This window comes from Strix aluco, chromosome 19 (assembly GCF_031877795.1).
Source record: "Strix aluco isolate bStrAlu1 chromosome 19, bStrAlu1.hap1, whole genome shotgun sequence".
In the NCBI taxonomy this organism is placed as follows: Eukaryota; Metazoa; Chordata; class Aves; order Strigiformes; family Strigidae; genus Strix; species Strix aluco.
In genome coordinates, this window is record NC_133949.1 from 5,258,991 (window position 1) to 5,281,089 (window position 22,099).

The window sequence follows — 22,099 nt, forward strand, 5'->3', positions numbered from 1 at the left end:
TTCTTATCTTTTAAAGTATAGCATTCCCAGACCTTTATCAAGTGGAATTATTTATTTATATCTGCACAGCTGAAGGAAATAGGCAAAGTTCAAAACAAAAAGAGCTATATTGATGATTTGGTGATGATTGTGGAAAGCCAAGTTCATGCTCATGTTATTATTTATTATACAGGATACCCGGAATTTTAATATTTTTCATTAGCAGAGACTCACACTCTTCTTTTTGTCAGGAAAAAAGAAATTTTGATGGATGATTTTGCTTTGTTTTTCAGTTTGTGTTGTGGGTTTTTTTAATAAAGACACCAGGATATATTCACCTTTGTTTTAATGGCAGAGGCCAGACTCCAAGAGCAGAACAGCCTGCGGTCACCACTGATGCTTCTGACGGGACAATAACCTTGAGGTTATGCACAGAGCTTCATAATGAGCATGGTCCAGCTCCCAAACCTACCATGGATTTCTACTGCCCTGGACAAAACATTCTGCCTCCCCACCTACACGACACAGATTTAAACACTTTCGTCCTCAAAAAGTAGCATTGTGAGGCAGTAAGAAAATCACCTATGAACGTAAATTACAGTTTGAAGCACTTGAATAGAAATTATTATTATTCCTTTTGACAAGAAACCTCTAAACAGTCTTCCCTACTAGGGAGCTTCTGAGAGTTGATGGAGTCCCTCTGACCGCATTGGGCTTGATTAGATTTTATCTGAGGACAACAATAACAAATCAACTGCAAGGAGCAACTAGCTGTGACGTGGGGATGGATTAGATATCCACGCTGCCTTTTTCCATCTCTAGGCTCAGCAACAGCCAGAGGAGTAAGTCAAGAAAGCTGGGAAAGGTGAAACTTTCTGGCCTGCAGAAGGCTAGAAGATCACTCAGCCAACTCCCTAACCCCAAACGGCTGGAGGGACAAGGTTCAGCTTGCTTACGAAGAGAAGAGATACCAATTTCATTTCAGACACAAACTCCAACAGAATTAAAACAGTATTTCAAGAAAAATTATTCTCACAAAGAGACAATTCTTCTCAAAATGTCTATTTCTTTATCAAAAACAGATCTTTCTACTCAGGAACAGTGGACCTATAGATGCATAAACTTCCTTATGGTACCCAAGATCATGTTTCTTGTTACACCAAAAAGACAAAACAGCTTCCTCAGTTCATCAGCTGATGGTTTTACCATTGTAACAGACACATTCTAACAGAAATTCAGTTTAATTCCTTCTTCCTCACCTTCTCCAGAAAATGTTTCCACCAAAATCTGTAAGAAATTCTTACTATCAATGCTAGTTCTTGGCCTGGAACATAGAGCTATGAAGTCCTTCCACAGCATGTAGTATGCTCATACTATAAGTATCCTCAGGATCTACCAGTTTGCTTTTAAAGCTTGATTTTGCTTTTCTTCATTTGTTTTAGCACATTTCTCATTTCCACAATGCTTTTGCTATTGGTGCTTTGAATCTACACATCTGTAAGAAGGGCTGAAGAGAAGTGGGAACTTTCTGAGCTGGATGAGGGCTGGCAGAGGCTCTGTGGATGGAGGACCTTGGCGCTGGGCAGTGGAATGTGGAGCTCCCACCCAGTGGGATATCAGAACCACTAACACCACAGTGCCTTGCTCTGTTTAAAGCAGGTTTAGAAAACCCCACAAGCTCAGGTTATCATCAACAGATTATAATTGTTTAACTTAGACCGCAAGGCAGCACTTCTCCCAGAGCACTTGAAGTCAACAGGGGAAGACTCATCCCTCCAAGGCTAATTCATCCGCTCGAAAATCTGAATCAGTCTCCAGAGGTGCCTACCTCTGTCTTGACTAAGGTAACTGGGATCCCAGATACAGCATCTCGGTAAAGTATCTGAAATTAGAGTCGAGGAATCTATCTCTCAGTGTTCAAAATACCAGCGGCCACAGGAACAAGCTATACCAGCCTTTTCCACATTGCTCAGCCTGGTGGACCTGAGCTGGTATTAGCAGCAGTAGGAGATGCCCCAGCCAAGGGTATCTTTGCCAAGGAATTCAGCTGGCTGCACCAAAATTGCAGCCTGGGTATACTCTACAGCCAAAACTTCAGTTCTCATCCACCAGCGATGCAGACTGGGGACAGGCAGGGTGGCAGCTGCTGGACAGCAGAAGGACACATTCCTTACTTGCCCATCTGTGGTTTTATTAAAGAATAAATAGACACAAGGGGATGGTGCACACTCCATTTCTCCCAAAATACAGTCAAGACATGGGCAGAGTCAACACAGACCCATCTGTGCCCCCATGCCCTCAGCTGACACAAGGTAGCAGGCTCCACTGGGACAAGGCAAAATGAAGGTCCTGGCAGAATAAAGCCTCTCTGACTGCAGAGGCACCAGAGAAACACCCAGACATGACTTTATATTCAACAGCTTTGAGTGACGAGCCTATAATGCCATTAACTGCTTTATTCCAAGACCATAATCATGACACACCCCCAGGCATACATTTCTCCCTCGTCACGGAGTACATTTCCTTATTTCTGCATATGAACTCCTCAGTCCTTCTACTACTATAAACCCTGTCTCAGTAAGTACAGATAAATCCATGTAATTTAACCAAAGGAATCAATTAAGGTGATCGATTCATACGTGTTGGGCATGGCACTACCCTGAGACCATCACCTTCTCTTTCAGTGGCAGCCAGGATAGCAAACACACCCGCAGGGATAGTCACAAAGATGAGTATTCCCAGGTGTGATGTGACAGGGAGAGTCTCCATGTCTGTCTTTGTGTTGGTTAAACATTTCACCCTCCAGTCCGGTCTGTCAAAAGGGTTCATCCGTGCAGCTGGGATGTCACTTTGGTGTACAGCACTTCGAAGCAAGATTCAAGTTATGTTTGGCAAGAAGGATGATTCACATCCAAACAGAAAAGGAAGAAATTTGCTTCCAAATGGCTGAAAAGACACCTCAGGAGAGGCAGGACCGAAAACAAATGGTTACAGCAGAACCAGCCATTGCATTCATTCATTCACTTTTATTAGCTCCATTTTAGGGCTGTACTAAGAAGAGCACATTTCTGCAAGGTTTTGCTATAACTTCAGAAATTATCCTCAGCCCAGCCTGTGTGCTTCACTCACCCAGGCAGAAACCCAGGGAAAGCTCCTTCTCAGCAGGGAGCTCCCTGGGCTTTGCACTGACCCACATGTGGGTGCACAGAGACTCCCACATGCTTCCCAAGCCCAGCAGCCCACCTTCTAGAGAGGACTCCCATGTGCAACTGTCTCTTCTCCTCTCTTTGCTCCCCTTCCTCCCACCCATCTCCCCTGATCTCCAAATTGCCTTTTTCAGTCCCCACTTACACCACCATCACTGCAGTGGGGCCCTGGCCCATGTCAGGAGCCCAGAGGTTTCTGGAGGTAGCACACACACCTGCTTCCATTTTATGTTTGCCCTTCACCGCCTGCATGGAAATGCCATTTGGGTCCCAAAAGGAGAAGCCACCTCTCATATCATGTTCAAACGGCTGCAAATGAATGATTAAGTGGCTCTGATAACGCAGGAGCAGAAAGGGAATATCGCCTCAAGCCCGTTGTTCCACACACACAACCGTCCAGCTCTGGTTTCCAGCCCAGCCTTCGGCTGTGGCCTCTTACTAGCACATACCTGTAGCCTCTTCACACTTTGAAAACCTCCAGCCCTTTGCCAAAGCTGCTTCAAATTCACCTGGAAGGGCCAGAAGTTACACACAGAGATACAACGAACAAGAAAGAAGCAAGAGCATGATCCCATCAGCTTATTTCCTTGAAGAACTGGGCTAAAAAGTCAAAAGTCGGAACTGTTCACAGACCAAATCCTCTATCATTCTGGGCAGGCACCGAAGCAGAAGTGCTGAACCACTGCCAAAAAGTCTCTCCTGATGCCTGCTTCAGCCTATCTAAAGCGATAAACAGCACTAATCCCCCACAAAAAAAGCTTGATCTTTGGAGTGAATTCACTCCCTAGTGATTTTTTGCAAGCTCATGAGATGGTAATGGGCTGCATCAAGATTAGATGTTCAGTGTAGATCAGAGCTCTGAACACTTGTGAGCTTCACTCATCGTTAAGCCACATTCACACAAGTACCTTAGAAGGAAAAGAGGATTTTTCTTCAGAATCTCCTAAAGCATCTGAACTTTGGGACAAAGGAGCGTATGGCTCTTATATTGCGGGAATAGAAGGAAAAAGAGACACCACTTAGAGCTGCTAAGATCTGAGCCACTCCTACTGAAACGGCCAGACATCGGATCCCCTGAGGACTGACAAAAGAGTTGGTTTTCTTCAAGATGATATAAAAATTTAATCTTTACAGCCAAATTATTCCTAGACTGACTACAGCTGTAGTAAATATATTATTCTCTCCTTAAACTGGCAGTGTAGTTTGTAAGGAGACAGAGTTTTCTAGGATAGAGAAAACCTTTGGTGAAATACAATATAATGTGATACACAGCCTTCATTTATAAAGCACCCAGCCAAACAGGCTCCCCAGGCAGGAGGCATGTCAGAAAAGCATTTTGCTACATGTCAGCCTAGATGAAGGAAAACGTTAACCCTACCAATACAAACCTTAGCCAGGAAAGCTTGTTTCATTAAGGCGGCGAGCAAAGAGAAAAGAGTATCTGAAATTGAAAGGCATTTCTGAGAAATAGGGGTCTTGAGCCTTAACTCTGAGGGTGGAGGAGGGAAAAGAACAAGAGGAAATAATATAGGAAAGATTTCTAGAAAAACAAAAATTTTAGTTGTGTCCTTCCTGCTGCATGAGCTACAGCGTTCGTATAGCTCAGACTGAAAGGCACATTGCTATAGGGAAGAGGTACATGGAGCCCTCCTCCTCAAGAAGAAATAAAAAATACTGAAACGGTGCTGAAAAAGAAGGGAAGCATAAAGAAAAAAGCATAAAAAATTAAAGCAGATGTGTTTGAAAAGTACAGCTCTTACTAAGCTAAGCTCCATGGATCTTCCAGCCCAAATAGCTCTCCCAGGGATGTGTGCTTCTGGCCTCACTTCAACCAGAGATTTGAAGGCTAACAAGAAATTTCTGACTCAGGGTAAAAAAAAAAAAAAAGCAAAACCGATGAGGTAAATGGCCTAATATGTGCCATGTGTTACACTGTGGATATTGCCTCTGAGTGACCTCTCAGTGAAGATGGAAAGAGAGGATACAACAGATAAGCTTTTAGAGGTATTTTATGAGAAACTAGAGTAGATACCAAAGGGCGAAATGTCATAGGTAATGCTAGAAATTATGGAAAACTGCTGAAGTTTTTAGTGTTGTCCTGCTGATCGCTGCAAATACAGACTATTAAAGGGAGGACTCATTAACGATAAGGGTAATTGGCAGACTAACAGCCACCAATTTTCCTTTGCAGCTTTGGTGGAACCCGAGACCTGGGATTTTCTCTTTTCTGCAGCAGTTTTCACAAATCTTTACCCAGTCTTTGCTAACACCTTTTGTTTATTAGACTAAATAACACAAGTTCCTCTGACTGTAGGTTACACCTGTGTAACCTGCAACCACGGGCTGTTAAAGGGCGATGGATTTGTCTAGGGAGTACCAAATACAACTGGCTCTGTCGCCTTCCTTCGCTCTTGCTGCTTCCCCAAAGCATCCTTATACTCTTGTAAAGGAAACCAAAAGTAGCAGTAAAGGGATTAGAAAGCAAGAGATCACTGTCTTGGGAGGAAACAATAAATTTAAAAAAAAAAAAAAATACAAATTTAAAAAATGAGCTTAAATACTAGAGTCCAGGGGAAAAAATATCAGTATTCCCCTGAACCCTATATAATTTTATTCCGTGTACATGTTAGGTGTGTTTTTCCCAGGGCTGACCACTTATCAAAAGCCAGTATATCCCCAAAATCAGATGCTGCAGCAGGCTTTTGACAAATCCCCCTTGCTAAAGGATCAATGCTATCACGTTCCATTTGGTAGTACTTTCTTAGTGAGCTGTCTTTCAGCATATCTAAACATCTCCTTCAGCTGCAAGGATCCACAAAGCGTTTTGGTGTTCTTTGCCATGCAAATCATTTGTTGGTTTACTGCAGAGATAAACATGAACATGATGACTGGCGAAAGGTGGTTTCAGGAAGATTTCAAACCCCTGGCTTCATGCTGAATGACAAATGTGAAAAAAAAGCAGCAGATGAATGCTGCTGGGCCCATGCGTGGCAAGCAGGGATTTTAGCCACACATGGACAAACTGAAAATACAGTCCAGCATACGTCATCTCCAAAAAAGCTCCTATGTATGTAAAATTATCTGATTAATTCTCACTAAAATGAATTTGTCCAAGAGACCATTAGGATTTCACTTAAATAACTGTGACAGGTGGGTGTGCAAGAATCACACATGTTTTCCTGTAGCCCATCTAGGCAAGGACCAAAACAGGCTGCCCAGGTCAGGCACAGGTCCTCATTATTTAATATATTTAAGGAGAGAGTAAATGAACATCTGTATCAGGAATGATTAAAGCACAGCTGCGCTTACATCATTGTGGGAACAGTCAGACAATGTCAAGGTCTCTTCCCACCTTGTACTCTATGAAAAGGATAGAAGAGAGCACAGTCAAACTGCATAGAGTTTGAAGCCTTGTTTGAAATGTTTTAACATAAATATACATTTATACACACCTATATATGTACATACATACACATATTCAGAATTGAAGTTTTCTTATCTATATGGAAATGGAAACAGGGAGAAATTACCTTCAGAGCCAGAGGGAAGATCAGCACTGGTTGCAAGGAGAATATAGTCATCAGGAGAATTTCAAAGCCAGTCTTGCCCTGTTTAGGCCATTACACTACCAAGTTCTGGTTCCAAATGGTAATTTCCTGATCAAGATTCGCCTGAGGCACAAAATAACAGAAATCCTTCAACTGGCTGAGGCTGTTTAGTTCAGAGGAATGATTTAGTTGATTCTAAAACCTGGGACTAGTAGAAGAGCTTGGACATAGATCTATGCTCCCTGGAAGTCTGAAGATGTTAGCGTCTACCATTCTGCTTCACATTTTCAAAATAACTTTTTGAAAAAAAAGCAGAACTTAGCAACAGAACTGGTTTCGAGTCAGAAAACTGTAGGCTAGGAAAAGCTCTTTGCAGCTCAGCAGGGAGAACAGGCAGTGCTTCCATGGGAGTCTTATGCATAGGTATCTTGTTCAAATACAGAAGACAAGACTGAAGGTGATTTATATCTCAGGGAAAACCCCGGACATGTGCGAAGCATTCCTGGCAATTTAATTAGAGCTATGCTCTTCCCAAGCACGTACTGACATAACCACCCCAGGAGATGCCCTGCTGCTGGCAGCTCCCCCTTTCAGATGAGAAATTCAAATCAAGAGGCCAACTGCTTATAGTTGTTAAAGGTTTGTCTCAAAATAACCAATTACACCCTGCTGCCCTCGGTGTGGTCTATAGTTGCTAATGGATGTGGCTTTCCCGTCCTCTTCCTACCTTCACCTCGTGCCCCCCTGCACATGCTGTTCAGCAGCTGGTGATTGCACCCTGAAGCATCAGCTGTGGGAAAAGGGACTCCTGTGACTGGGATGCAGTTCATAGTGCTTCTGGGGATGAAATATGCTGGAATAAGCCACATCATTACAATAGCAGGTGCAAGATACATGCGTTGTGAGAAAGGATATATATTTTACAGGCAAGGCATTGATATATTTGAGGCAGCTGCCAAGTAATGGAGTGACATATGCAGCACCAGCAGCTGACTCGCAATTCCAGATAACAGACTCGGATCTGCGAGGGGGAATGGATGAAGTGTATTTGCAGAAAAGGTAAAGAAAAGAATGTGGTGTAGCAATCTCACTCGCACATTATGACACAAATACAAATTTATACCTCTGACTAACATATGGGACCATCATATTCTGGAATATCTGTGTTATTTACTGGAGAGAAGAGGGGAAAAAAGGCAAAAAGTAGATCACAGTGCATAACAAAAAAGAAAATCAGGGTCAAAAATATCACTGAGATCATTTAGCAAGGCAGCTGACTCCAGGCACACTGTATCCATGTTCAAGATGTTGAAGAACTCCAGAGAGCTCACTTTATTAAGCCCGGCCTAAGGCCTGCTTTCAGGATTCAGTCTTACTGGGATGCAGGCACAATCATTTCCCCTCCAACACACAGCAACATGTTCCCATGAAGCGTTTAGAACAGTCTAAAGCAATCTTCTCACAGTTACTTTAAATTGGCGTAAACCATCACAAAGAATCATGGTACCCCGGTACCAATAAGAAAGCAAAGAACAGTCTCAGAGAAGGCAGGGGAAGATCTATGGAAGAGCACCCAACATGACCAGATACAAGTAATGTGACCTAATTAGAGAGAGAACAGATGCCCAGCACAGCTGAGCACATCTCCCCCAGCACAGCACAGCACCCTGGGACATGCAGCTTCATTCAGAGGCCATACAATTAGATTCATATGGCTTAAACCCACCTTCTTGGTAAGACACTCCAGCACCAGAAATCTGGGATCAATTTCTTTCAAGGACCCTTTATCTCCACCATTGGTCACTCAAGTGGCTGCAGACAAAACGCTCCACAGGCTTCTCCCTCCAAGCCTGTTTTGCCTTTTTCCCCTCTTAAGACCAGACTAGCACCATGTGAACAGGGCTGGTTGTTCCACAACCAGCCATAAATCTGGGAGTTACCTGCTGAGGCTCCAGGACAAGAGCGAGACTCCAGGCACACAACTGCTACTACAGATGCTCTGTGAGAGGTGGATGCTCTGTACAGGAGCGAGATGCCACAGCTTCTCTTCACACTGACAGCAGCGAGGTTAAAGAGCAACACTAAAAGCTTTGTCCAGCAATACATCTGCTATGAGTTAACATACAGCTATCTAAAAACTGATGGAGTATCATAAGAAGTGTTTGTATTAGTAGCCTACCAATGCAATATAACATAAACCATGGCAGAACCTCACATTAAAAATCTGATACTGTTCCAGTAACTCCAAAGATCAATTTAGGGTGCGTCACCATTCAAAAGACAGACAAGGTCCCCGGTCCGTGCACCTAATGGTGTATTGATTCAGCACACACGTAAGTGCTAGCTCTGCACTTGATGGACTTTGCTGAAGCACCCAAGCTATTCCCATACACACCGACTGACTCAGTGCCTTCTGGATAGCTTGGGACACAGGAGCCTGAATGAGAAAGGCCAAGGGTAAAAGCAATCTTGCATATTTATGCTGGTCAGTCATGAGCCCGCTTGGGTGATGAATTAAGCAATTGTCTGCAGCTTTATTTTTAGAAGGTAGATTGCAATTCAAGCAAGTACAAACTATGTTGTTTTCCTATTTGAGCTGCCTGGAAATCAGTCTGGCAGGACACACACCTACATGCAAGACCTGCTCAGAGAAGATGGCAAGAACAACTCTTTTGCCCAGTGAAGTTATAGATGCCCCATCGCTGGAAGTGTTCGAGGTCAGGTTGGATGGAGCTTTGAGCAACCTGTGGAAGTAGATGACCTTTAAAGGTCCCTGCCAACCCAAACCATTCCATGATTCTGTGATTCCACACTGTGGTCTCCTCATTTACTTTGAGATACAACCCAAGCATCAGAAAACACGAAGGAAAATAAGGATACATTGCTCAATATAACATCTTCTGTTGTACAGGCAGTTTGGGAAGTTCCCAAACTCTTCTGCCCTAAGCAGCAAAACATCACCCCTCTCGCTTGTGCTGAGGCACTGATCTGTGGGGTCTTTCTGCAAACTATTCATCCCCAGGCAGTCACTCCTACGAGCCACTGTCAGAAACCCACTCTCAGATGAACCTTTTGTTTGACTCCGCATTGCTGCTTTTATGCTCCAGTGTAAAATTTAATGCAGTCCATTCCCACCCCCATCACAACCCTTTGGGGGAGCTGCTGTTTGGGCACACTACAGAGATGCTAAGCTTCAGTGAGAGCACAGGACCACACAGCCAAAGGTGGGGAAACAAGAATTTTTTAAATCCATCCTGTCCCCAGAGAAACTGCGACTAGAGTTACACCGGAGGTGAGATGGGACTGCCCCCAGGAACTGGAGCAGAGCCACAGGAACTAGTATGGAAACAGAGAGAACAGAACCCAAAGAACCAGAAGCCAACATTTTTTAAACACCATTCAAAGGTTAAATATAATATTTTGCACTTTTATTTTTCACAAGGAATCTGTTATTTCCAGACCGTATTTCTATAACAAGCTGTTAGTGTTTGTGGTTTATTTTAATGCGTGTTCTTGTTTTCTTTTTCGTAAAACATTTCCTCTCTCTATAAATTAGCCTGTTGGAAAGGGGGAAAAAGTTGGCATTTGGTAAGAAAAGAAATGAAGAATCACCACATTTTAGCACAGACATCATAAACACAAAGCTGGCTACTCCATTTTGGGATTTTTGGTTACACGATAGGTTACACATTCAGCACACAAACTGTGTCAGCCCCACGCACAGGGCATCTCCTCCGCAGAGCCACTCGGAGCGAGGGAATGGGAAAAAGCAGAAAACTAGAGACGGTCACCAAACCGCTGAACCAGGTCGGTCGGGCTATAAATCCTTACAGAGGTTGATGAGGCCAACCAAGGAGCTCCCTCCTCCTTCCCTAGTTCCCACTCCTGAAGACTGGGGAAAGGAGGCAAGCATGGGTGGTATTTTTAACCCACAGCCCCAAGCAGAGTACTGTGTCACTGAGACAGTGCCAAATCACTGGGAATCAGTGGACAGAAAAAGGTATGTGGGACTGTACCCTGAGAAATACCACTTTTCAGAGGGGTCCTCAGCATGCTTCCAGGTTTCTCTACAGGGGCCCTTCGATCCATATCATCCCTCACTGCGCTACCCCTAAATCTGCTCATTAAACTATTTCTTTAAAGACCAGCATATTAGAGAAGGGAAGACATTGCCCACAATGGGCTTTCCCAAAAGAAAGAACATCTCAAAGACAATGTATAATTATTATGTTAACATAGCTGCAGAAAGCGGAACTCAGAGTTATGATGTGTATCTTCAGCAAGTGTGTACATGCTTCTTCCTGCTAATTGTGTTTTACCAAGCTGTGAACTTACTACTTACTTTTTAAGGACAAGAAAGTCTGTTTTACAGGGTTTTGCTTAGTGCATTTATTTTCTTTTATAATACTTGTTCTGGCTGTGCTCAGATGTATTGTCACTCAGCGACCGAGCCAGTTTGTTGTTGGTTTACTGGTGTGCATTCAGTGCTCTCAGACATACAAGACACCCCTGAGAGCACTTTTGCTCTTCAAATTTCTTCCCATCTGTTTGTGCTTTGCAAATAGGTCATAGGGGTGACACACCATGACTTGCAACATCTGAGGACAGAAATAAAGGCACCAATTTGGTCATCAGAGAGAAATATTCTCTACTGTGATGCCTTTATTCTCGTACACATCTGCATTCTCCAAACACACCCACTATTAATGGGTCCAAGGTGGTTTATATAATATATGTATTATTGTAATAAACACATGAGCACAAGAGATGCCTCTTAGATAAAAACCTGGAATTGCTCTAGTATGTCTTGGTTTCTATATGGTGATGGCAGAGCTTTGTGCAAGTACTTTGCTACCAAACCCAAGTTACTGAACTCAGTAAAATTATTCAAGTGCTGAAGTTAAGCACAAGCGTAAATGCTTTACCAGACAGGTGCCTCAGGGAAGGAGAACTAGAAATTGCTCTCTACTGTCAATGCAAATTTATGAATGGTTACGCTGTACAGCATCAGGAACAATTCCTAAGAGGCCACGGATCTGTGACTATTTAACTTTGTGTTTCTATAGAGAGCTTCTGATGATAGGCACTAAGTGCTTTAAAAACATAATTAATGCTCAAAGCACTCCAGAGAAGGAGCTAAATATATGACTGATCTTAAGCTACCTGAAATAGGACTGTCCTTGTTTTTTCTGTAAAAGACTTTGTACAACAGGGTACATGGTACGACAGGGTCTCGGTCCCATTGTGTTTGGTGCTCCACGAGAACTCAAGAAAGAACACACCTCACTCCTTTTCTATACAGTCAGACACAGAAAATAATTTGTCCAAGGTGACTTAGCCAGAAAAGATCAGTATTTAGAGACAGAATCTGAGCTCTTATGAAGTTAAGGAGCTTACTACCCCTGGAACAACCTGCCGTGGCAGGGTGGTTTCCTCCAGAGGCCCTCCCTCTTGAGTGACCAACACCAACTGAAGGGTAACACTAGAGCACCGGTCCCAACAGCAGCTGTACTTTGACCACCTTACTTCAAGAGCCAACCCCTAGGTTGTGTGGCTGATTTTGAAGGACCAGATCAATCCAGTGGGCCAGCATCAACCAATACAATGCTTGGCAGGATTCTGGTTTTTTGCAAAAGCGGAGCGTTTGTAGTCTTTTTTTGAGAGCAATGCATTCAATTAAAATGATGACAAGAAGCCCCAGGGGTGGAGTAAGCACCAGAGGTGTGTGGTGTCTCCGTGGGCCAGCCTCCATAAGCCTCCTGCTCTGCAGAAGAGATTCCCCACAGATCCCAGGGATGTGTCCAGTGCCGCCAATGTCAGGACAGTGCACACCTGCCACTTTGCTCTCTGGTCCCCAAGTTAAAAATGAGAGCTCTCACAAAATGTGGCCTTTTCCAAACCTCCTCTCTGGGAGGAACTGCCCTGTGCTTGCCATATGGTGCCATGACTTCCCGGGCAGATGCAATCCTCAACTCCATTTTGTCTCGTACTCTCCCAGCCCTCTAAGAGCACACACCTTTCTTCTTCCATCTTTCCATCCCTCCTTCAGCTTATTTCCATTCGTTGAAGTTCTTGCTGATCAGGGCAGTCTCCCTTCTCCACCACATCCCTTGAACACTTCAGCCCTCATCCCACACCAACGACCTCCTGTCCCCAGGACCGTACACCCCGTGCCAACTCACAGCCAGAACCTGCCCTGGAGGAGCCAAGATCAGACCAGAGACTGCCCCCCCAGACTACCATGAATATAAATTAATTCACCCCTAAAAACTGTGTTAATGAGTAATCCTGTAGCTCCCCAACACATAGGAATTGACTGTTCTTTTTGTGTCAATACTTCCAGTTAAAAAAGAAAAAATTAAATGCCTTAACATTGCTTGTTCTAGATGTGCAGGGAGAAAGACAAGTTGCTAAGGCTATATTTTAATTAATCCCCAAATTCAACATCTTAAGCAATTTGGGAAGTATCTTGCAACCGCTCAAACAGTGTGTTATATCTTCCCCTTGCTCTTCCACCTATCTAGGGAGAAACGCAATTAACACCCACCTTGCAAGCCCTGCCCTCTTCACCCTTAAACAGATTAAAGGACTTAAGGGGGAAAAAAGGTTGTTGTACAACACCCAGGGTCACCAACCTCATTTAGCAGCTCCTTGCCCTTCCTGGTCAGGTTTACCAGGGAATCAGATTCCCAGTGGAAAAATGAAGCTGCAGTGGACATCAAGCTGCCAAATCCTGAGCCCCATCCCTTCACTGCTCAAGCACGTCGTAGAGATGCTGCGGAAAGATGCCCTAAAAAGATGCTCTTTCTCGGAAAAGGAGGGTATTGCTTACAATCCCCAAAACGATTACAAATCCAATGCTTATAGCAGAGAATGGAAATCAGACCTTATTGGGTGCTCAGGGCTAGACAAAGGGAGCTGAGGACCTAAACTGGGGGCACCTTCCTCTAGTGGGACAGGGTCACACTCTCCCCTGACTCACATGAGGGCTGAAAGGGATCATTTATTTTCCCCCACACTTTCCCAAAGACGCCCTTCCAGCATCTGCCGCTTTTTTTCTTCCCACTTGCCATGACAAAGCCTCCCACACACCCTGAGTTTGCAGAGATTGCATTCTCCTTGGGGAAATTATTTATTTATGAGCAAATCACAGCTCCTGCTTCAGATGCAGGTCAAGAGAAAAAAACAAAAGCATTACATTCATTTCTTCATGTTTACTTATTAAGGGTATACCACCTTTTGACAACACCCAAGAGCAACTTGGATCTACAATTCAAAGAGAATAAAAAATATTGAGCGGGAAGTGAGGAAAGGCAGAGAGAGTGGCGAGTCGCTCTCCCAACTCATCTTTTGGGCTTAAATTTTTAGTTTACAGTACACACTCTCAAAGTGGAATGTGGAAGACTGAAGTATTGTAAGCACTTGCTCTTCAGTGGTGCTTTTCCAGTGTAAAGTTTTCCATCGTGTCAGAAGTTCACATCTCTGCTTCCACTTTGACCACCAAGCGCTGCTACAATAACCCTGTGCTCCTGGTCCTCCTTGCAGCTTCACAGTCAAGTGGCTTTCCAGACCACAGCCCCAGATCCCCACCCACAAACCCTCCCCTCTGTGCCACCCAGCCCTTCCTTTCCCCTTTCCTTCGCTTTCTGTAGCATGATCCACCCATCGTCTCAGGCATCTCACCCCTACATATGTTCAAGGTCCTCAGAAACATCTTCCTGTGACACCAATATGCTGAAGTGCTTTGTACCAGAGAGGGGAGTATTGGTGTTCGTTGCTATTAAAGCACCTAATGGCTGACAGCATTCATCCCTTTTTTTCCTCAAAACTGATAGTTTTCACTTGAATCTGCCACATGAGTTTACCAGCAGATAAGCCTGGGTACCAAAAGCCTTTTATTCTACATAACCATGCTAATCGTAATGTCAGGCTGCTTTGGATTTATTCCTCTGATACACTCTTACTCAGTTTTCAAATTATTGATAGAAATATATCACCATCAGAAATCCAGTCTCCAAACTACCAAGTTGAACATGTTCCAAGACTCGTGCGGATTTGGCATCAATCCACAATTCAAGTATGCACTTGGGCTTCAGACAAAGACTGCAGAACTTTTAAATGTGAAGTTGAACTTCCTAAGTCTGTGAGAGCTTTCCCGGAGGAAACGCAGAAGGAACCTGTGAACCTGATGCCACTGCTGGCGCCTTGCTGCGCTCTGCATGAACTTAAAAGCAAGCCACTAGATTAATTTACATGAGTGAAAGTAAGTTACATGCCTCACAAACCAAAGTCACAATTCCTGGGTGGAAGGGCATGTGGCTTGCAACCTCTATGACAGCACCTGAAGCACTGCAATATTGACAATTACTCTCTACACCTTTTCCTACAGATTAAAACAAGTATCTGAACTACTGAACCGAAGTTGCTAATGGCTTTGTAGCAGTCTGACTTCACGGGAGTCCTTTACCTTATTTCAGTAAGCCTTAAGAAAGGTTCCTTTTTATCTAAAACTGACCAATTTGCTGAGGGTCACTACCATTTGGAGCTGAGTACTTACTGAATCTCATTTCAGATGCAGGAAAAGTTTTCTCTGTGACACATCACCCCCATTGCCTACTTGTACCTGTCATCACTTCTTGAAGGTACAAACCTAATCTTGGTAGCAGGCAGATAAGTAGCAGTTTGAACAAGGCTTTTTTCCTATGTGCATGCAGATGCTTAAAAATCTACACGGGGGGAAGGAGAGGGAGAAACAAGACACACAAAAATACAGCACAAAAATAATAAATATATTTGTGCTGCTCAAGGTTTCAGTTCCAAACTGGATATAGTTATGGGGCTGGCAAGAAAGGTAGTTTGAGGTACTAGAAAATATCTTGCTAAAAAAACAACAAAAAAACCCTTTTTAAAAGGTCAGATTCCTGAGAGGATACATTTAGAAAGACAGTATCACATCCTTTAGGCCAAATAATCTGTCATACTTTCAATACAGGCACTCTGGTAAGAAACGTGGTGCTCATTTCAACTAGCTAGCCTCAAAAATCGATCGTTCCTGGACCAAGTCTTTCCAAAGAGAGAAAGAGCACATGTGCTAGACCACCCCCCCCCCCCCCCAAATAACCCTCACCCTTCAGTATGCCAACACGTGCAGATGCCCTGCAAACCCACAGAGAAACCCCTGCGTGCTGTTCAGCACCAGCCCCCTCCTCAGCTCGGGAGGTAAGTGGACACTAGAAGGTACTTTGAGTAAGGGCTACATGAATATTTCTGGCTACACTTTGATGTCCCAGCTCAGCTATTCTTCTGCTTCTATAGAGAGCAGAGATAAAAAACTCAGGATGAGAACATCCGACAGAAAAAAGGACAATATATGTTTACTAATTTTTCAAAAGGTCTCAGGGCAAATTCTCCAATTTTTGCACAGATTCATTAGAGTAATTAGTTAAGTCATTAACTGTAAGGTCTGTGAAGCAGTGTGTTTATTTGTACCAAGCCTAACTCAATGAGATATTGATACATGACTGAGTTTCCTAAACACTACCTAGGTACAAATAACTAATGACAACAATAAATGCAATGTATTTAAGGTGACTGGAAGACTCCAGGAAGATAATGTTAATCAGTACAACTTGATCACCCTCAGTATGTGCCTCAGCAGGGATCTGAACCTGGACTGAGGGCTCTGTGCTAGTGCCAAAAAAAAAAAAAAGATGGTAACCACCAACTACACTGTATTTAAGACTGGTAAACTGTATGGGATTTGATTATCATACTGGTTAGATTTCAGGGACTAAACAGAATTTTACCAAATCTGCTTTTATGTTCTGCAACGTCAAAACACATCCCCAGCCAACACTGGCTGCCACTCCACTGACTTATTTTTAAACACTTGCCTGTGTTTTATAAAATGAACATCCCTCCCTTCTCCAGCCTGGAGGGAAGAGCTGCATCTCATTCAGGAGAGAAAACCCCATCTGTTGACTACTACTGGGCTACACAATATAGGAGGGGAAGGAAGGGCAAGCGCATCACAAATTACCAGCAGGAAACTTTTATTAGCATCTGAGGAGCAACATGCACCTATTTCTTGGTATCACTGTCAGAGAAGCTCATGTACTTTCCTAGGGTAAGTTAAGTTGACTGGACTTTGTAATTACAATTTTCTCTTATTCTTCAACTTTAATGCCTATAAACCCCCACCTTTCCAAGCACCACCTACCTCTTACCTCACAGGGAGATCATAAAGCAATGAAATCACAAATATTTTTCAAACAGAGGGCTGTGTGCGGGCTGTGTCAGTCTGGGAGGCATAGCAGCCCCTCAGGACCGCTGGTGTCTGTGCCAAAGAGCAGACTGCACAGGAATGTCTACCCACAAAGAAGCAAGATAAATGCTTCCCATATGAACTTTGAAAGAAATACAGGGCAACTGCAGACCTCATTCCATAATTCCCCATTTGTTACATGCCTGTAATTGTCTGCAGAAAGTAACTTGCTCTTTATGTTAAAAAAAACCCCTAAAACCCTGCTGTGCATACTTCTGGCATTTATTAAAACTGCCATTGTGAAGTCTGTGTTAGTCTATGTATTAGTTAAATGAAATAATAAACAGCTGCAAATCATTGCACATACATGAGGTCTAATCCTATGATATCCTAGACTTTGTAATCAAGTATTAAGTCCTATTTCCTACTATTAGTAACAGAAGAATTTCTGAGATTTTGGTAAAAGCTTTTGGTTAATCCCAATTAACGGCCAGGAAAAAATTCAGTAAATTTTCTTCTCAGCTTTGATCCCATATTCAGACTAATGTAGTCACTGCTCCCCCGTCTAAAATAAGCCATCATGTTTTCATTCACATGATTCATTATTATGTTAAATTTAAACAAAATCCATACGTTGGCATCAGCTACCAAATACCTCATGGCCCAAACTACCAACAACAGCTCCATAAAGCTAATTTTACCCTCCTTCCAGCACATCACACGCTCAAGCAATCTGCTTCATAAAGCCACACTGAAGTAACAACACGCGGTTGCAATATCCTATCGACAAAGACGGGAAATAAATCCCTAAGGACACTGCACCCAGGTTTAGGTAGAAAATCTGTTACCTGAGTGTAGCCAGCTGAGCTGATACCAGGTTCCTGGAAGAGCCCAGAGCTCTTTAGCAATTACAGAGGATCAGGACCACAGATTAAAACTCTTTCAAAGCTCAATCACCAGCAGCAGCATCGCAGAGACCCTGGCGCGCTGCCGACTCAAGGGCTCTCTGACACCACGGGCATCCCTGCTGCACCCTCCTGATGTCTCCCAACCAGGCAATATCAGGCTTAGTCCTACTAAGCTGATAAACTAGTCATGTCAACTAACCAAAACACTAATATAAGGAGAAAAGGAAAGAACAGCAGCAGGATAGTAAATGAAGATAGATGGCTTTGTATTAGCATGCAGCTATTGAACTGCAATGTTATCTAACACATCAGAGCTGTCTGCAGCTGTCTGAGGAGGAAGACAGTCTAATCACCCCTTTCCTTCCACCAGGGCTGCACAGAGCTCACAAACGTACCTCTCTGAATCCCACCCAACAGCCCGGGATCCTTGAGTTTCATTTAACCTCCCAAAGTGCTGAGAAGCCTCAAAAGTCTTACACCATCGTGGGTTGAGGTTATTTTTAATCCCCAATCATTTGACCTAAAGGTAGGGCAAGACTTCCCCCCCTGCACCAACAAGGTTAGAGGCAAGTAATCCATGACCTTTTTCTACTCATTTCTGCACATTGTATTATTGCTACAGAGATAGGGAAGTTGGTTAAATTACATTCAGATCAGAGACTAACTCTGCTTATGCCCAAAAAAATAGTCCACAGGCTATTAGAAATAACTAAAGACAGTCCAAGGGCAAATCTGGAGACTTTCAGCCTCAAAAGCCAAAGCTTTAGGAAGCTGAGAACATCTGACTGCAGCCACTCATGGAAACATCCAGGTTATCCAAGAGCTGCTGCTCGCCAGTGTGTCAGCCCAGCAGGTCAGTAAGACAGACACCCGACTTATTCCCAACTAACATGACATCAATCACACGCCCAAAAGTCAAACCGAAGATATGCATTTTCAGTTCCCTAACTGCTGCAGAAAGAGCGCTTCCAGGAACCGGGAGTACATACAAACCCATGAAAGTCCAGAGGCACCAGTCAAGTACTGCAGGCAGCCAGGTGGAGGAGCGAGCAACACTGAGAAAAACACAAGCGGAGGAACCAAAGACTTCTTGTATCTTTCTGTGCATCTGACTTGGGCTTGGCTATAAAACATTTCCAAGCGTTAAGACACTGAAAAATAAAAGGATGTTCTTTAATCTTGAGGTGGCAACCATTCAACTGCAGAAAGACGAGTTGCCTACAGTCTGGTGTTACAGGAGCAATAACACCACTGCTTTGCTGTTGTCATCCCCTGCAACACCCGACTGATGAGAGTGGAGAAATCACAGAATCATCTAGGTTGGAAGGGACCTTGAAGATCATCTAGTCCAACCGTTAACCTGGTACTGACAGATCCCAACTCCACCAGATCCCTCAGCGCTGGGTCAACCCGACTCTTCAACCCCTCCAGGGATGGGGACTCCCCCCCTGCCCTGGGCAGCCCATTCCAACGCCCAACAACCCCTTCTGCAAAGAAATCCTTCCTAAGAGCCAGTCTGACCCTGCCCTGGCGCAGCTTGAGGCCATTCCCTCTTGGCCTGGTGCTGGGTCCTTGGGTCAAGAGACTCATCCCCCCTCTCTGCACCCTCCTTTCAGGGAGTTGTAGAGGGTGATGAGGTCTCCCCTCAGCCTCCTCTTCTCCAGACTAAACCCCCCCAGTTCCCTCAGCCGCTCCCCATCAGACCTGTGCTCCAGACCCTGCACCAGCTCCGTTGCCCTTCTCTGGACACGCTCGAGTCATTCAATGGCCTTTTTGGAGTGAGGGGCCCAAAACTGAACACAGTCATCGAGGTGCAGCCTCACCAGTGCCAAGTACAGGGTCAAGATCCCTTCCCTGTCCCTGCTGGCCACGCTAGTTCTGACACAAGCCAGGACAAATGACAGCACTGGGACTCAGACATTTGGCCCAGAACAAATAATGCTAGTAATTAAAGGCAGGCAAGGCAAGAATAGGGCTATCAATTCCTCTTTACATTTAATTTTGGATTCTGCATATTTTAGTGGAAAAGGAGCAGGCAATCACGTGGGGCTCATGCTCAACAGCCACGGTGGAGGCTGATGAGAACTCTCCAAGCAGAGGCCCAACACGTGCCTTCCGGAGCTCCCTGGCATTTTTCCTATTTTAATGTTATATCAACCATAAATTTAGTTGCAGACATCTTGATTTTGTCTTTTGAGGCGTGAACATTTCAGATCTTACAACGCAAGTATAAATACAACATAGCTAATGGCAAAGGAAGAACAGACTTTATTTTAAAATACATATCACTAAATGGCACTTCAATGGGATCAGAAGGAAAATTAGTGATTTCACAGGGTGAATTGTCCCCTGGAAAAACTGCTATTTTTCTAATATCTCAATATGCCCGTGCACCCCTTGAAAAATCAAACTACACAACAGATCTAGCTAGTGCAATGCTAGCATGCTAACACAAATACTAAATAAATACCAATGATATCAGAGTACTGCCTTTCAAAGGCAGCCAGACGTGATTAAGATAAGAAAGGTGAAGAATGCGCAGAGATTGAAGAAAAGGCACTACAGAAGCGAGAAGGCATGTTTGCTGGAGCGGAGCCAAGCAGCACCACTACATCCCCAGTTATCTCCCATGTCATCGCCCCATCAGATTGCTGAAGCACATCACAACCTGTTACACACCCCGGCCTCATTCACAGCACGAGCTGCATGTTTCTAAACCGGTGTACATCAGCAAATTTGTCATCTTGGGAGCTCTTAACTCATTTCCACTCCATCTTATGTCGGTGCATGATGCTCACACGTGCCACAGCAAACTGCAGAAGCTTAAGTCCTTGAAGCAACAGATTTTCCTTCCCACTGAGGCAGCACAAATGTGTTTGTTACCTTGAATGGAGTTCACTGCAAACAGCAAAACCCCGGCCGCACTTAATCGTGCTGCATATAAAATACGTGTACACAGAACCAGCTGGTGGCTATAGGAGTTGACAAAAAAAAATTATCTAATGTCTCTCTTCTTACTAACCATTTATTTTATAGACTGGATGTTTCCAGCTGTGATATAGAAAGACATAAAAAAAGTTTTCCATCCTCTGGCCAAATGAGAGCTATGTTTTAAGCATCTAACACACAATTTGCATACCCTGAGAGATTTTCCAGACAAGCACCTATAGTCAGGTGTTTAAGGGTATTTAGACTCCAATTTCTACCAACCTCATTACATGTTAAATTATATTTGGAAATATAAATGATCTACGAGGGTCTGAGCCAAGTGACTTGCCTGAGGTCACATGGAGGCATCTGGAAAGAGGCAGAACCTCAATTTGTCCAGCAGCAAATTTAACTAGTGATAATTTTTCCTCCTAGTACATCAGGGACCTTGGGGGCACAAAAGGAGATGCTTCAGACACCATCTGTGTCCCCATTCCCAGCGGGGTCCTGGCTGCTCCTGTAGCACCTGACCCTCGCAGCTGCGGATGCATTTACCACCCTGGTGACGAGTAAGGGCAGGGATCTCCTCCCGGCGCGGCATCTTCCTCGCCAGGGTGCAAAATTGGTTTCATCACAACAGGCACAGCACCAGTGCTATCTGACCCACTGCTCACCCAGCACATGATGTGACCATGCACCAAGTAACTTGTCCCAGGTAGAACAGCAGGGACCTCGAGACAGATCTCACAGATCAAGATCTGGGGTCCTAAGTGCTGGTACAATTCCTCCTTTTCTCCCCACGGCGTCCCACAAGCACGGGGAGAAGCAAGCACCCTAACCCAACTGCCCTACAACCTAAACCGGCACGTCTGACAAACGCCTTCAACTGATAAAAACCAGACAACTCTGACGCACAAAGCCCAACACACCCTACAATGGGGAGAAAATTAAATGGTTGGCAATGTGTACTAAACTCGGAGCTGAACTCACGATAAAGCTTTGTGACACACCCTTGGTTTTCTAAGAAATATTTGGGTTTGGGATAACAACTGCAAATACTCCAAACTACAGTTAGGTAGAGGCGAGGGGGCAGTTAGTGCTTTTGGTAGCCTAACGTGTTCTGCATTGGTGAGGCCACACCTGGAGGGTTGTGTCCAGTTTTGGGCACCTCAATACGAGAGAGATCTCGAGGTGCTGGAGCGAGGGCAGAGGAGGGCAACGAGGCTGGGGAAGGGCCTGGAGAATAAATCCTGTGAGTAGAGATTG

The 22,099-nt window shown here is 44.1% G+C and overlaps 1 protein-coding gene across 1 annotated transcript in view; it reads right to left on the reverse strand.

The window, feature by feature from the left end:
* Positions 1-22,099, reverse strand: part of GALNT17 (polypeptide N-acetylgalactosaminyltransferase 17) — a 224,616-nt gene that overhangs the window by 167,977 nt on the left and 34,540 nt on the right. The window lies entirely within an intron of this gene.